The 15932-nt window shown below is 29.4% G+C and overlaps 1 long non-coding RNA gene across 1 annotated transcript; it reads left to right on the top strand.

Moving 5' to 3' along the window:
- The first annotated feature begins 14200 nt into the window (after positions 1–14200).
- Positions 14201–14953, top strand: LOC139907559 (uncharacterized). The gene is made up of 2 exons (XR_011784249.1): positions 14201–14451; positions 14515–14953. It is a non-coding gene; the product is annotated as an uncharacterized lncRNA (long non-coding RNA).
- The last annotated feature ends 979 nt before the right edge of the window (positions 14954–15932 follow it).

The following is a 15932-nucleotide window of genomic DNA, read 5'->3' as shown; positions in this document are numbered from 1 at the left end:
ATTCAAAGTGAACCCTGCTCAAAAACTTAATGTTTTACCCAAACAGGACTTACAATACATCATACCATGTATATTAGTAACTACGTGTGAGTAACTCAAACGTAGTCACTCTATACTTAGATATTCTCTCCTCAAGAATGAAAGTATTATAGTAACAATTTCAATGAAAAAATAAATAATGATATAATGACTACGTAAGTTTAGATAGAGATAAAGTACTCTATTCATATCTACTTTCTTTTTTCCTTTAATATTCATTTCCTGCTCTGTGCCCCCCCCCCGCTTCTATTCTCCCCATGTATTTTTCTACACCCCTCCTTCTGTCTCTTTTTTCTACTTTCATTCCTTGTTTCTATTTGTTTTTAAAGTATAACCTTTAAATAGATTCACAGACATAAAAACGCTTGTTGTGATAAAATTTGAAGCGTCAGTGCAAATCAGAGTAAATGAGCCAAAAAGAAAAAGTATTACGGAAACAATTATTTGGTTTTGAAAAACGCCGAGTATTATTTGGAGGAGTTACAGGGGTTGGAGCATCCCTGGGAGATGTGTGCAAAGTTACAAAGAGACCCATGTTGAAAGAGAAAATAAAAAGTTTAGAAAAAATGTCTTGTATTTTTCAAAGTACAGAAACTTTTCAGAACACTCTTGTACAGATGAACTTTGTGTTATTAATATAGAAGATTAGGTATTAATATTTTATGCATTTAGCAATATAAAAAAAGTGTATGCCGGGTGAAAATAAGTGGAATTGGCATAAGCCGAATGGGTAAAAAAAGTGCATTAATCTTGCCACCAAATGTTTTTTACTTCTTTTTTTAAATATCATTTTATATGTTGATTAATATATCTTTGACACAAATTGTAATCCATGTTTTACTCTGCATGACATATATACCAATACGTACAATTGTTGGTGACATTTAAAAATTCTAATTGTATTAAATATGCATTACTCTCAATATGTATGAACGAAATTGGAAATTGTTTTCAGTCAAAAAGATCATCATGAGAGGTATAGAAAATATAGTTGAAACTAATAAGTTGACATAATTTTTTTAACTATTTTGAATGAAGTTATGAATAATGAAATTTTAATTTATATTAGAGTGAAACCGTTTCTTGAATTCAGAAAATGTTAAAATCTTAGAGTTTCACAGTGTTTATTTGGCTCTAAATTCATCATATACAAATTTTGAATTGTTTTGTAAAGTATTTATGTAGACGTAGGCCAACGGTCCATCAGTTTGCTAATTTTACCCTTTTTTTAGTATCACCTATAACTATTACAGCTTTTTGCTTAAAATAACAAATTTAGTTAAACAAAATTCTTATAAAAAAATCATATTAATTTTATAATTCTCCTATAACTATTTCATCTAAAGTTATGGACTTTCCACATAAAATCTAATGAGGTTTCCAGTGTTATAATTTGAGTTCTAATAATGTTGAATATTTATAACTTTTGATTGAATGCTTACCAAGAATTTACAATTACGTCACATATAATTTTAAAATATTTGAAGAAAACCTGCGCTCTCATTAATTGCCAGGGTCGTCAGAATCAATTCAAAAGTGGGGAACACTTTTATAATAAAAAAAATGGCGTCAAATAATGATTGAAATATCATCCAAATTCTCACAGTTATTATCCTTCAAAATATAGGCTTATTTTAGAATTTGACGACAGCCACACCACGATACACCGCTTGGTGAAGCAAGAATTTAACCTTAATCTCTACAAGACCTCGTCAGTATAAATACTTTGGAGCGAGATTATCAAGGTATCTACAGGGTTCTTCATGACATTTGTGAGGTTATCTGCATAACCGACTTTAAATGTTATCAACATACTGAGAGTGAAAGCCCTGAATTTGTCTATTTACCATTCTCGAGTGAAAGCCACCTGTTCTAGTGTCTTAGTTCAATTTGAGCATTATTCTTTACTTTTTAAATTACATTTTTCTAATTAACGCTATATAGCTACAAATTACTCGCGCCTATTAAAATACAAGTTTCTACTCGAGTTCAAAGTAGAATTGCCCGGTTTTTTTGGTATGTTATATTCTCCCTAGCGGACAAAAATTAGTGTGGCTACGACTTCTACTTTGTACAAATATTGATCACGTGTTCTTCATTTTGCCTCTAGATTTGTAGAAATACATAGTTTGAGCTACATAATATTTATTTTGATCGAAAACTCTTTTTTTTTAGTTAGTGAAGTAATGGTAAGAAAGAGAGAAGCAGAAATAAAGCTTATTAGATAAAATAGTAACAATAAAATATCCACTCTATCAATGGTACCTCCATGAATAAAGATATTATAATAACACTAAGCTTTTAGTAGGAACTACTTAGAGTAAGAGTTTCTTCTGATTGTAGGTACTTTTTTTGAATAGTTTACATGGACGACCAACAATGCTCTTTCATTTTATTTTTTTGTTAAGTTCTGACAGACTATAAAAATAAAAATCGCCCCCAGTGCTCATAAAGTTTTAAAATCAATATCCTCCTATATTTAATGCACGTATTATAGGTATATAAAATATATACCTATAATATTTGCCTCTTTTAGGCATTATTTTAATAAATATTGAACTATTTTTAAGGCCTGAGAATAGTTTGACATTATTCTTAATTAAGACTTAATATAAGTATTTATTATTTTGGTCAACATTGGTGAAGATTGATCAATGATGACGTCACAAAGGGATATTAATGATGATATCCTTTAGAAAAAGATGTTCTATGGGACAGCCTTAGTTTCTGATATGGACGTGTCCTTAAGATATCAGAAAGGGCCGGATAGGATGGCGAAATTTTGAGACTGATAAATACCTGTACACGTTGGGATTTTGTATAAATAATAAATTACAGGTTGGACCCTAAATACTGTCAAATGAATCATCGTACAAAATTTCTTTTTATTTGTCATGATTAGAAATCTAACCTTTTGCATGAATATCAATAGGTGGGGGGAAAATATCAATTGGTCTTCTTTGGGAGAAATTACTCCCTTGAATATCTTAGGGAAGGCATCACAAGATACCACATTTATAGGAATACTATTCTATTCCCTAATTAGGATTACTTTCAGTGCAATAGTACCAAAAACATAGAAGCCAAGGGGGTAATATCACCCCTCTCCCTTTTGCAGAATTTGTATAGTGATCCAAATTTAAAAAAATGTTTCTTGCCTAAGAAAAATTAAAATGTCACAATTTGAGGATTTTTTTTTTTAAATTTGTCATTTTTTTAATAGTTATTTTTTGTTTTTATTTTTAAAGGGGTTTTTATTATTAACAAAAATATATACCAAACATACATAACATTATAAAATAATTAAAAAAAAAAAATGTTTTTCTCATAAAAAAAAATTCTAAAACATTCTGTCAAAATTGTTATAGAAAAGACCAAAAGCAATTTGTTCGACCATTTTTAGTTTCCATGTGTGATAACACCAAAAATATACTTATAAAAATATACATGTAAGATATGCTCAAAAATAAGGCGGGCTTCCGAAATTTTAGGAGGGCTCAAACACCCCTCATCCCCTCTCCAAAAAAAGGAAATAGTAATAGAGTGGGTCTACATATATTCATTATACATATGTGTATACCTACAAACAAATGGTGTACAAGTTGAAACTCAAAAATGAGACGAATCATTTGCATTTATTGTAATGAGGAGTATACAATAATTGGATATTAACGATGCATTTTTTGACAATTTTGATGAAAATGACCAATTTATATTGGAGGGAACGATTTAAAAGTTCAAATGCCTACAGTTATATTATATACAAATATATAATAAATTAACAATTTTAACAGATTCAATGGAAATGATATAACATCAATAAACTGTTGGTAATTAATGTTGCACAGATGTTGTAATTAACTCAATATTGGTCTAATTATGAAGGAGTGAGTCAAAAGCTGTCACTTTTTGTTGCAAATTGAAGTTTTTGGTTTTGCATTTGATTCAACGAAGATTTTTTTTTAACCCATTTTTGAATATGATCACATTTGGCGTCATTGGACACTTGAGTGTCGAAATGTAGATTCAAATTTAAGCTCTTAATTCATTTATTTTATTGTAAGTTTCCACCTTATAAAGTTTAAAAAAAAAACATAATTATTCTATCATATGGTAGATCATATATTAGTTAATTCTTACAATAAAATAATGATGCCATTGGTGATCACTGGCCAATAAAGAATTAAATAAGGCTTTATGAGTTATACAGTTTGCTTAATTATATAAACTACTACTTGTATATAGCATATATAAGAGTGAGTTGAAAATCATAATTATATTTGTAATACCTAAAAGATGATTCGAAGTAAAATGTGTGATTTGATGATTCCCTGATTCATTTAAAGCTTTGCATATATATTTACAGAGTGGGATCCAACACACGCAGTATCATGACTAAATTAGGAGAAAAGGGATTTTTATATAATCAAGAAACAACAAGTCAAAACTAAGTTGTGATACGTTAACATTCAATGTACATTAAGTTATATTTTTTCATCAATAAGTACACCCTCACAAGCAAAAACAGTCTCGACACGCCGGCAAACTGTTTAGCAGCTCTGAACGATGAAGGGCGTGATCAAGGCGTGCAACGCTGTCATTATGGCTCAGCTCAGAGCAAATCCAAAATTGGATGAGAGGTGTGGCAGACATTTTTCTCTGAGATACTTCCAACTCTCTAGGGGGTTGAGGTGTGGGATGGAGGAGGGCCACATGGAGGTAGGCCGGCAGTCAGCCATATTGTTGTTCCAGAAGGAATGACTCTTTTTGACTGTATGAGGCTGTAATAAACTTCTTGATGTTGTAGGCAGTCCGGATGGAGATGCTAACGTTGTATGAAGCCTTCTCGGCACTGTCCTGGGCAGAAAGGAGATTGTACACGCGTTGTTTTTTCTTATATTGTACGAATTAAAAATGAGGGTGATAAAATTGTAATCAAAATGATATTGCAAGTTTTGGGTCCTCACTTTGTATTTTCTCAATTTTTGAAATATTCTCTTCCAGCATTACCAAACTTTGTATTTTCTATTAAATTATTTGTTATTTTTATCTTTAAGCATCAAGACGGAATCAATTATATTTCAATATCGTCTAACATAATAATTATTAATCACAGTCAATAGCTAATAAATAGTTAATCTTTATAAAAAAATTATAAAGGTCAGTTTCCCTTTACCTGTAAGAAAGGATGAATGGTGTTAGACATAGAAAAAAATAATACTATAATGGAAGAGGGGATTTTTGTAGTTGCTACATGAATTTATGATTTTTATTTTCTACAGCTGAACTCATTATTTTTTCAATCTTGGAGAGATAACATTGATATACGTATTAACTATAAAGTGAAAAACCACAAATACGTTTATTAATTTATGTCGGAGAGTAGCCTTGATGAGTTTTCTGTTTATTTCCATCATCTTGCAACTAATTTAATGGAACGTCATTACTAAAGTTGATAATTCTGTAGAGAAAAACGCGTGTAAGGAGAAAGGGGGGAGAAAGACTTATGGTATCATTGTTTAAAATACTGATGTGATTATCATCTGCCTGCTTTATTATGATTTTTGAGGGTATAACGAAAGTATTTATTAGCAAAATGTTTAATGAAGATATACTACGTATAATTGACTAAGACGTTTTTTATCCGTTACACAGATTTGAAAACGTCACACTCCATGAAATTGTAATTCATTATGAACCTATTCTCAGAATAATAGCTAATGAAACAACAAAGTAGAGTATTTCAAAATATATTTGAAGTTCCAGGTTTGAAAAAGAAGGCTTTAATTAAATATAATCTACATACTAAAAAATAAACCATCATACATTTATGTTAAATATACAAAATTAAACAATTGGAATCATATAACTAATAACAAAAAATTATATATACAGAGTATTGAAATAATAGATTGATCCAAATAATATTTCTTGTTCTGACATGAAATCAGTTAAATATGTCGTAACTTTAGGTTGCAAAACACAAGCGAGACGTAGAGTTTAATCAAAAGATAATCACCCCTTTTTCTTCTTGTGGAAGTTGCTATATACAATTCTGCACAGGATAGATACATCTCTACCGATGAAATTTAACTAATTATTAATAATAAAGTAAATGTCAAAATAATAAAATTAGACAATAAATATACTAATAAAAAAATGTTAGAATAAATCCATCGTAAAGATTTAGTGCAAAAGCTAATATTCCTTATTAAGGGCATCAAAAAAATTTCCCCTTATTTAGGTGCTTATATAACAACATACTATTATCATGAAGGATACACACAATTGCTAATTATAATGCTACATCCAATGTAACTACCCCCGTTGTTGTGACCATTTAAGCAGTTGTTTTTGCCTTTTATGAGTTTTCTGAACACCTTTTCTTGGGCTTATCAACCATAGCTAATCCTTAAGTGATGAAAAAAGTAATATTTATTGACTATGTATTGGAAAACCTAATGATCTTTAAAACATTCTTTAAATTGTCTGGGTGACACGTTCATTTTTAACATACCAATAAATTTTACCAATTTATAAATGTTACATCTGAACACTTTAAATCATAAACTTCAACAAGATATAATTAATTAATTAACAATAGAATTTCAACATAATTAGTTATATAAATAAATCTTTTGTCCTAGTTCTCTTAATAACGAATTTTGCACTCCTTAGCGGCAATGATGGATTCTAGGAGGTGGCGGAAGGCCTGGCACCTTTGTGGATATAGTCCCCTGTCATAGCGCCCCAGTGCTGGCTGAGAGTAGCATTGAGGGCCTCGGTGTTTGGATGACGGACACTGCAGGCCTTCATATTTGAGCCAAATAGGTCAAAAAAGAGTTCAAAAGAACTCAAAAGATTTTTGTAACGGGGGAGATAGGTTTCTTTCATTGCTGGTGTCAAAAGTGGTGATCACGTTCAAGTGTCAATTTCTCAACTTGTGTGTAAGTTAGGAGCTCAAGTTTGTTTGGTGCTGTAACTAATTGCTCATGCTTTAATGTATCGAAATATGAACAAATTTCAATCACTCAATCTCATTTTATTATTGAATTAGAAGTGCTCAGATTTCAATAGACCGCCCGGTATACGAGTATGTTTGGGAAGAACCTCTGAAACCCACTCTCATATTTTACAAAAATTATTTGTATTCTGATAAACAACTTTTCCCCTATACTCTGCTTTCAAACTTTGAAAAAGTTGATCAAACCTCCTCAAAACTGCCCATATATTATTAAGGGTAAAGGTTTTAGCCTACTAGACATAGCTTACATATGTATTATGTTATCTAACATTACTTTTTCTTCACATGTATATTGTAAATATATATTTATATATGTGACCGTCATCCCTTTGCTATATCCTCGTCGACAGAAATATTCTTAAGCCAATGATACCCACAGATGATAATTGAATAGACATATTAATATATGTAACATACAAATACTTATTTATTTTTTCAACACAGTAGAAAAACGTTCTTTCTAAAATTCTAATATGAACGAACATTTCTTTTTCAGAACCGTCCGTTTTCGTTTCTGTACCATACACTTGATTTCCTTAGGGAAATATCTAATAATGACAGGTAATTTTAGTACGATAGCAGACCAAGTATCCGTGACACTTGATCGAAATATAAGCAATACAAACTTTGGAGATGAAGTCTCTAGTTGGTCTTTCCTCATTCTCATCATTGGATTCCTTCTATTTTTTTCAATATTAACTGGTATGCTCAAGTAAGTCATTGAATATATACATCGTAATCCCTCCCACACAAACATTTTGTTGTTTTTTCGATATAAAAGACAGTAGTTGTAGTCAAAATGTAGTATAAACACATGGACTCAAAAAATCCGGCTTCACATATAGATGGCGCTATTTTTTAGGTAAATTTAGGTTTACTCACTTTAGTTTTGTACAAATCTTCAAGAGACAGCTATCAGAATTATTGTTCTAAGTGTTGCACTACTTTTGATATTGTCTAAACAATGGATCAAAAACAATTTTGTGTTCTAATTGAACACTGCTTCTTTACATAATAATATACCGTTCCAGCTAAGCAAAGGCTTAGAAAGTATTACGAAGACTCCGCGCCATAAAGAGAATAAAAAAATAATAATTTAAAAAAAGCCAATTTTTAACAAAAAAAAAAAAACACGTGTCATAAGAATATCATTTTTTTTTTTTTTGATAAAAAAATATGCCATTAAATGTCATCCAATTTTTTTTTTTTTTTTTTGAAAAAGTGTCCAATTTTGTATTAAATCAAAAAAATGTAATTTCAAATTATTTCCAAAACATAAATATACCTATACATTTTTATATATACTGTATACTAGAGTGTTCCCTATTTTTTAAAGTTTACCCAATTCAAAATTATCATCAAATCACTCCAGATCAAAATTATTAAGAAATTGATATATATTTGACTTAAAAATCAATTTTTATGTGTCAAATTTATATGCAAACGAATATCCAGACAAACTTCTACAAACTTTATTTTCTCTACAAATCCAACAAACTTTTCATTTTTTTTTTTTGCACACAAAAAAAAAACTAAATTGAGATTTTGACCAATTAATTTTTACCATAACTTTTTTGATTTTGAATAAATTTAGAAAACGCTCTTATTCACTTTTTGATTTATAGCTAAACCCCATATCTCTTCTACTTTGAGCTCCAAAAGCAATTTTGTGTTTTGGCTAAATAACTTTATTTTCTACCAAAATAGGTCATTTGAATTATAAAAGCTAAAAACGACAATTACCCACATACTGACTCAACTCATCATTATTTTTCATTATCTGTTTTAGGCAAATACTCAGAGTTCAGAGTCATTCTGTTACAATTTTCCTATTAGCAATGTTTTAGAACACATAATTAACTGTCAATTACTAAGAAAAGTATTGACGTAGTTGCCACCATGAGTAGTACACAGGGACTAAATTGCACAATTTTTGTGTAAAAATTGTGCAATTTCAAATAAATAAAAAATATGTATATCATAAAGGGTTATAGGCACCATATTTTATTCAATTTAGAGGTTTGTATTTTGAAGTTTAGAGGAAAATGTAAAAAAAAATAAAGGGGGAACCCAGAGAATTTGTATGTCAAAACATAACTGAAATTTTCAAAATTGTTTTATTTAATATTTTGGTTGACAAGTTGGTCCTTGAAGTCAAAAATGTAGAAAAATAAATGTCTTAATAAGATAATTTTTGACATCAAGGACCAAGCTGTCAACAAAATATTGATAACCCAAATGATCGAATCTGCAAACATATGAAAAATCTAAATCAATACATATCAATTTTTAGAAAAGAGGCACTATTTCATTAATTCATAAGATGAAAGATAAAATTCAAGCTGTTTAGATATACAAAATTACCCAGTTTTTTGGTTGAACTAAAAGTGTTAGTACTTTATCCTTTGATTTAAAAAAATGTTTAATCCTTGGTATGTATCTCTTCATTTGCATATAAAAAAGCCAGTGAAGAACTTATGTTATTTATAATATGATATCAGCATAAAAACATCCCAGAATTTTATAGAGGGAAAATATTTTATTTCGTTATAATCTCCAACCGCCCTCCGAGGTGTATTTACTTTTTCCGAAAACGGAAAACAAATCAGTAAAACATTTTTGAAAATTTAACATATGTTATGAAAAAAAATAATCTGTGGATACCCCCTTCAAAATTCAGGAAGAGGATTGAAATAGCAGTACTGATCCACGTGGAATTATCTTATAAAACAATCCGACTGGGACTTTGAAGAAGACGATTTACAATGCATCCATGCATGGAAGAGATTGTCAATAAATTCCACACAGAGGAGTACTTCTATATCAAGCCTCTTCTTGTACTGTGTGCTCATGGTTGTAACTAGACAATGTTTTTCTTAGCAATCGACAACTAATTATGTGTTCTAAAACATTGCTCATAAGAAAAATGTAAAAAAAAATTAATCTTACCTCAGAAAATTTACATAATAAAGACGAGTAAATAATAACGACTGGCCCGGTTTATATCATTTGACACCATTATTTTTGAATAATGAATGGTCATTCTATTTATGGCTTAGAAAGTCCTTAAATACTAGATCACATAATGAAGATAAGAAATATCTGAATGGATACTATTAATTATGAATTTTCTCTCTTTCTTAAATATATTTACTCTTAGTATTTTCTTCTCTCTTGTAAGCCCATTTCTTTTCACATATTATTTTACATTTAGCGTAAAAGAAGCAGGATGTGTATATATAAAATACAAACATAATGGTCTCCATCAATAAATATATTAAATTACATTCATTAACAAATTTGTAATTTGTATTTATTTTTGTTCTAAAATTAGATGTCAATATTAAATACCATTGCAAACATTCATTGCTGCTGCAAAGTGCCGGTTTTATATAGAAAACATTCGAAACACTTGTTTTAGGCACCATGAGGGAATAAAAAAATGAGGATTTGCACAATGTAGATATTTTTTTTATTAAATGACTTAGATTTATAAATAGAAAGCTTTAATTTTTTTTACAACTGATCTAAAAAAAAAATTGTAAAATGTCTTTAATAAAGAATATGTCTTAAAGTCCTTTAAAATTTATATAACAACGCCAGGTGTATTGTCAGCAAGACAATACAAAAAGAGCCTTGGATTTCTTTTTTGTTGACGGTCAAAGTAAAGGCCAAGCTTCTCCACTTTAACATAAAATCTCTGTGAGAAATTATTTTCAAGAAAATTGAAAACCACTCCAAATTATTTTCTTTAAAAAACCAAAAATTCTTAAATTCTGATTAACTAAGGCCTGACTGCTAGGCAAGAAAGACAGATTTTAACATCATAGAATATAAAAGTGGTACTCTAACGCTAACAGTCAAAGAAGGCGATATATAGCTACTCTTTGTAACAGTTATACTCTTTGACGTCACTATTAAAAAGTTTGTCGTGGAAGTCAAACATCAGTCAAAAAGTGATATGGTATAACCTTATATTTCTATTAATCTTGATGTAGCTACAGTTTAGTTACAGTTTTAAAATCAAATATCGATTGAAAAGTGGTTTTTTTTATTAATGAATTTGTACTAGATTAAATTTAACAGTTTCAAAAATAACCATTATTTATTAATTTATAGGTATTATATGAATAAAGATGATATAAGTTCTGATGGAAGGGGGTGAATCATATTCCCATGATGGATATACACAACGAATATCCTATGAAAGTGCATGGAAAGATCGGGAACTTCTCAATCTTCAAAGAGGAAGGATTTGAGAGATTTTTGTTATTTGATCCCCATCTAATTGCATCATTATATATTTCTGGGTCCAATCCATATGATATTGTTTAAAACAAGACGTGTAATCATCAAGTAAGGGCTTTGAATGTCTTACGCTTGTCTTTTTTATGCATTTTGATAATATGACAATAATAACGTCAATCAACTTTTCTAATGTCTTGAAGTATATATGTGTCACTTTTTTTTGTAATATTATTATATAGTTTATATTATTTTATTAATATCATTTTATGTTTTATATATAAATATATACAAATACTCTCGTATGTCTTATTTTATTCCATGATATTTAGTAGGGTATCAAAAAATATTGATATCATGAGGTATTGCAATACAATATTAATACACATTGGTATTGATTTTCAAAGAAAATAACTATACAGATTAAAACAGACTATAAGGAATTATTGAAAATAATTGATGACATAGATCATTTTATGTGATGTCATTATTTATGGATCAGCTATCTCTGAAGAGGGCGCTAGTTAGTCATATCAAGAATAAATTAAAGTAGACTCTGATTGTTTTTATAAAGGAAAATCAAAATATTATTGTTTTATGTAAATAATCAACTAGGTGAGTTTACTTGGGTATAAGAAGACCACAAAATAGGATAATTATTAGTTGTTCAATACAATTTTTCTATACTCTTTCTGATTTATATTCCTGATGACATCCCTCATTGATGAAAATTCTTTAGACACTTCTAAATTGACAGTCATTAAATGTCCAAAGAGTTTTCACCAGATATAAAAAGTGAAGAACCAATAGTTGTGAAATGACTGAGAAGAATTCAGTATAACAATATAGGGTCGAAGAATAACCTACATCTATTGGAATATTCACTATTCAAAGTTCCAAGGGGTCATTTTTATTTTTGCATCCCTAATATTTATCGAAGAACATACAAATATGAATATCTTTAGAGCGTGGGAATAATTGTGCACTCATAATTTTGATCCTCTAACACGATATGATCTATATAGCATATTGCCACATTTCCTACAAAATTAGAAACTGAAAAAAAGAATAGTTACTGGGTAACAGATATGGGAATATATTATATCCTAACTAAAAACAAGAACAAATAACTATAATTTTCTGATTAGAATTCCAAGTTTTTGAATCCTCCAAAAATAAAAATAATAATTGAGCTAATCATAACTAATAGTCTAAAAATAAATTATACATGAGAAGTTAATAATTGTTAAGGGGGTGAATATATTTACCTTCCTTCTAGAATAAATGTTTTAAATTCGAAAAAAAAATGGTTTTATACAAAAATATTATCGCCTTTCTGCCACCGTTTGGTAGAACACATTTTGAATCCCCATATTTTTAGATGTATATAAGTATATTTCTTTGGTTCAATGCATAAAAAATCAGGCATTTTTTAGATATGTACTTTACTGTGTGTCAACATCTGAACCGTTTGGTAGAGGCCTGTCAAAAATCTGTGGGGTCTGATAAAAAAAACATTGATTGTTTTGTTTTATGGCGAGGACGTTAAAGGCTTAAATAAAATTTAATGAAAAGTTTAAGACGGACTATGAAAAAATAGAAATTTGAAATCGATTGACCTTCACTCCCAAAAAAGTTTTAAAAATTATGTTAAAAATATTAATATTTATTCTCTAATAGTTGAAATTTAATTTTTTTTAAATATCTCAATCAGAAGTGTACTGTTATAAAATATATGTTATATATTTATTTTGCAGTACACTAACAGCTTCTGAATAGTTTATTACCCTATTTTAATAGGGAAAGATAACATAATATATATATTCATGACAAATTATCTGTAGTTAGAAAATCGAAAAAATATAAAAAAAACATTTTTTAATATCTGGGGTAAAATTTACCCATGGGCACAAATAAAGGGTTAATAACACATTTATACAAATGAAAGCACGGTTTATTGGCTTTGATTTGATGTCACTTTTATTACAGCCACCAACAATAAATGTTGAAGGCCCATGCTGCAAGCATAGCCGCATGGGTATAAGTTGTCCATGATTATAGTTGAAGAAAATATGGGCTGTTGGTATGCTACAATAAAAGAAATCGAAAATTAACATGGTAACGCTGACAATTTGAAGTATGTTTTAGAGAAGAGGATCCAACTGTCATGACATTTCATTGAATTAGCTACAAGCAGCTATGACATGAAGGAAATAAATGTAAATCCACTCCGTATCTGGCCATGATATAGGCAGGAATTACTCTTATGTTGATCTTTAATTATACTCCTGAGTCCTAGAAGAATTTACACTTATATCTCTCAAATAAATGATCCATGTTACTCTCAGTCATTCATGAGGACATGCACTTTATACTTAGATGTTCCCTCCTAAATAATTACATATAATGATAACACGTTAGAAAGTAAAAAAAAAAATACACTTCAGGTTGCAACTTCAAAACTCTGAAGGCTCGTCTAAAGTCATATTTTGGACAACTTTATATATGACCTTTCCCAACTTTAGGAGTATTATTTAAAACAGGGAATTTTCCAAAGCTTAACAATAGCTCATTCGAGGTCATCCAATCAACGATCAGAACACTAATAAAGAAAAAGAGTAGGAAGAAAATTCAAAAGATGACAAAAATAATGTATCCGTTTCCTGAATGAATGAAAGTACTAATTTTGAAAAAATATATACGTTTTTACAAGTTCATTATTGGATTATATTTTTAAATCTAACTTCCCTCAATAAATTTTATGAGGTTATTAATTATGTATAAATGATAATTTATCCACACCATGAATAAATATATTTCATTGTTTGCAGATCTATTGTTTTCTAGATATGTGATTTTTAACCCTCTTCAGTCAATTGAATACATTCCATAGTAATTGGACCTTTGCTATATACAGTGCCATTGACCTCGCAAACACCAAACTGCTTTAAGTACTCTACTGCATCAGTTGGTTCTTCTTTCATTTCAAGCCATGATTCTTGAAACTAAAAGGATGACCTGTTATATGCGGAGATAAAATTTAATAAAGATTTATTTCATAAGAAATACAACTTACTAGGAAACCTCAGAAGTCCTTACTCCAACCAAGACATGAGCTACAATAATAAAACTCTTCATGATATGTAAACTCCAACACTTACTTTACTTAGGCTTCTCTTTTCCTATATATATATGTTTGTTTACAGGTGCAAAGTAATATTATATATATTAATAACGTAGATAGTTTAAGATATGAAATGGAATATTACAAAATTAAAACAAGAAACAATATCAATTCAATAGATCGTCATTTTCAGTCCTCAACGCAAACCTAAGACTTTATTATGTGTTTAAAGTCCTTCCCCCTAATGTGCTTTATAGAAATCATTTGATTTCAAGCTATTTTAGTTCATAAAAAATAATCGTGTTATTTTTGTTAGACCCTTATCCATTATTATAAAAATAAATTTTGTCTGTATAAGGTTATGATAGCTAAGATATTACTGATCAGTTAATGATGCTACTTATTAAAATTTTATGTTTAATTTTTTGCTGTTAATTTCTTATAAACCATTTCTTTCTATGTTAAATATTGTATATGAAATCGCATAATTAAACAGTTCATTTGAGCAATATTATTTTTCAGCGAGTGTCATCTTAGGTTTGTTTTATATGGAAGAGCTTCTTTTCAGCAATATTTTCAATGCCGGTACGTAGTTGTTTCCAATCTTTCTTTCCTCTGTTAAGTCAAACTCAATTTAAACTCAAATAGTTTTACTAGAAGATATAAATATAAGTAAAACAGTAAAATAACCATATGAAAAATGAGAATGTAGTTCCATCAGATTGACTCTCATGATATTTTTAAACACCCTTTAAAAGTATCATTCTTTCAGCGGGATGATCCTACTTCTTATGTTTCTTTTATAGGATTTTTTGCTGGACTGAGAGTTTAAAATGATATTTTTACCGGCATCAGTATCTTCGGTCATTCTTGGTTGGGCATTTAAATGCTTTAAATGCTTAAATGCTAAATACAATCTCCTGAAAAAAAATTAAATTTAAAGGTGCTGAAATAGTTCCCTGGTTTTATATAAGGCAAAATTGTTGCCTCTTTTTGTTAATGGGGCAAATAATGAAGAAAATTTGTTTCTGAAGGCCACTTTTCATTCAAAGTACCTCCCTTCTCTCAAAAGGCCAAAAAAATTAAAGGAGGTAACTCTACCATCTTCCCCCCCCCCTCTATTTTTTGGAGGGCATTTTGAGAGAAGGGTGGTACTTCGAATGAAAAAGGGCCCTCAGCCAGATATACCAAAAGATGTTTTTTGACATAACAAAATGTCCCCTCTAGAAATACTCTATGGGGTACTCTCCTATATATGTTTCTGATGATGGGTACTATTTTATCTAACGGATGATATTGTTATATGGTATGGGACACCAACGTATACGTCGAACACTACCATAGATGTAATTCATCAAAACTTAGCATATAAACATTTCTTTCAACAGTACAGAGGATCCAAGCTACTTAAAAAGTTTGGCTATAAATGAATATATTTTGACTGTCCATGAGCTTCCAAAATACCAGATTCAACATTTGTGATGGATAAATTTATTCTTT

This window comes from Lepeophtheirus salmonis, unplaced genomic scaffold (assembly GCF_016086655.4).
Source record: "Lepeophtheirus salmonis unplaced genomic scaffold, UVic_Lsal_1.4 unplaced_contig_8701_pilon, whole genome shotgun sequence".
Classification (NCBI taxonomy): Eukaryota; Metazoa; Arthropoda; class Copepoda; order Siphonostomatoida; family Caligidae; genus Lepeophtheirus; species Lepeophtheirus salmonis.
This window is presented reverse-complemented; position numbering and strand designations above follow the sequence as displayed.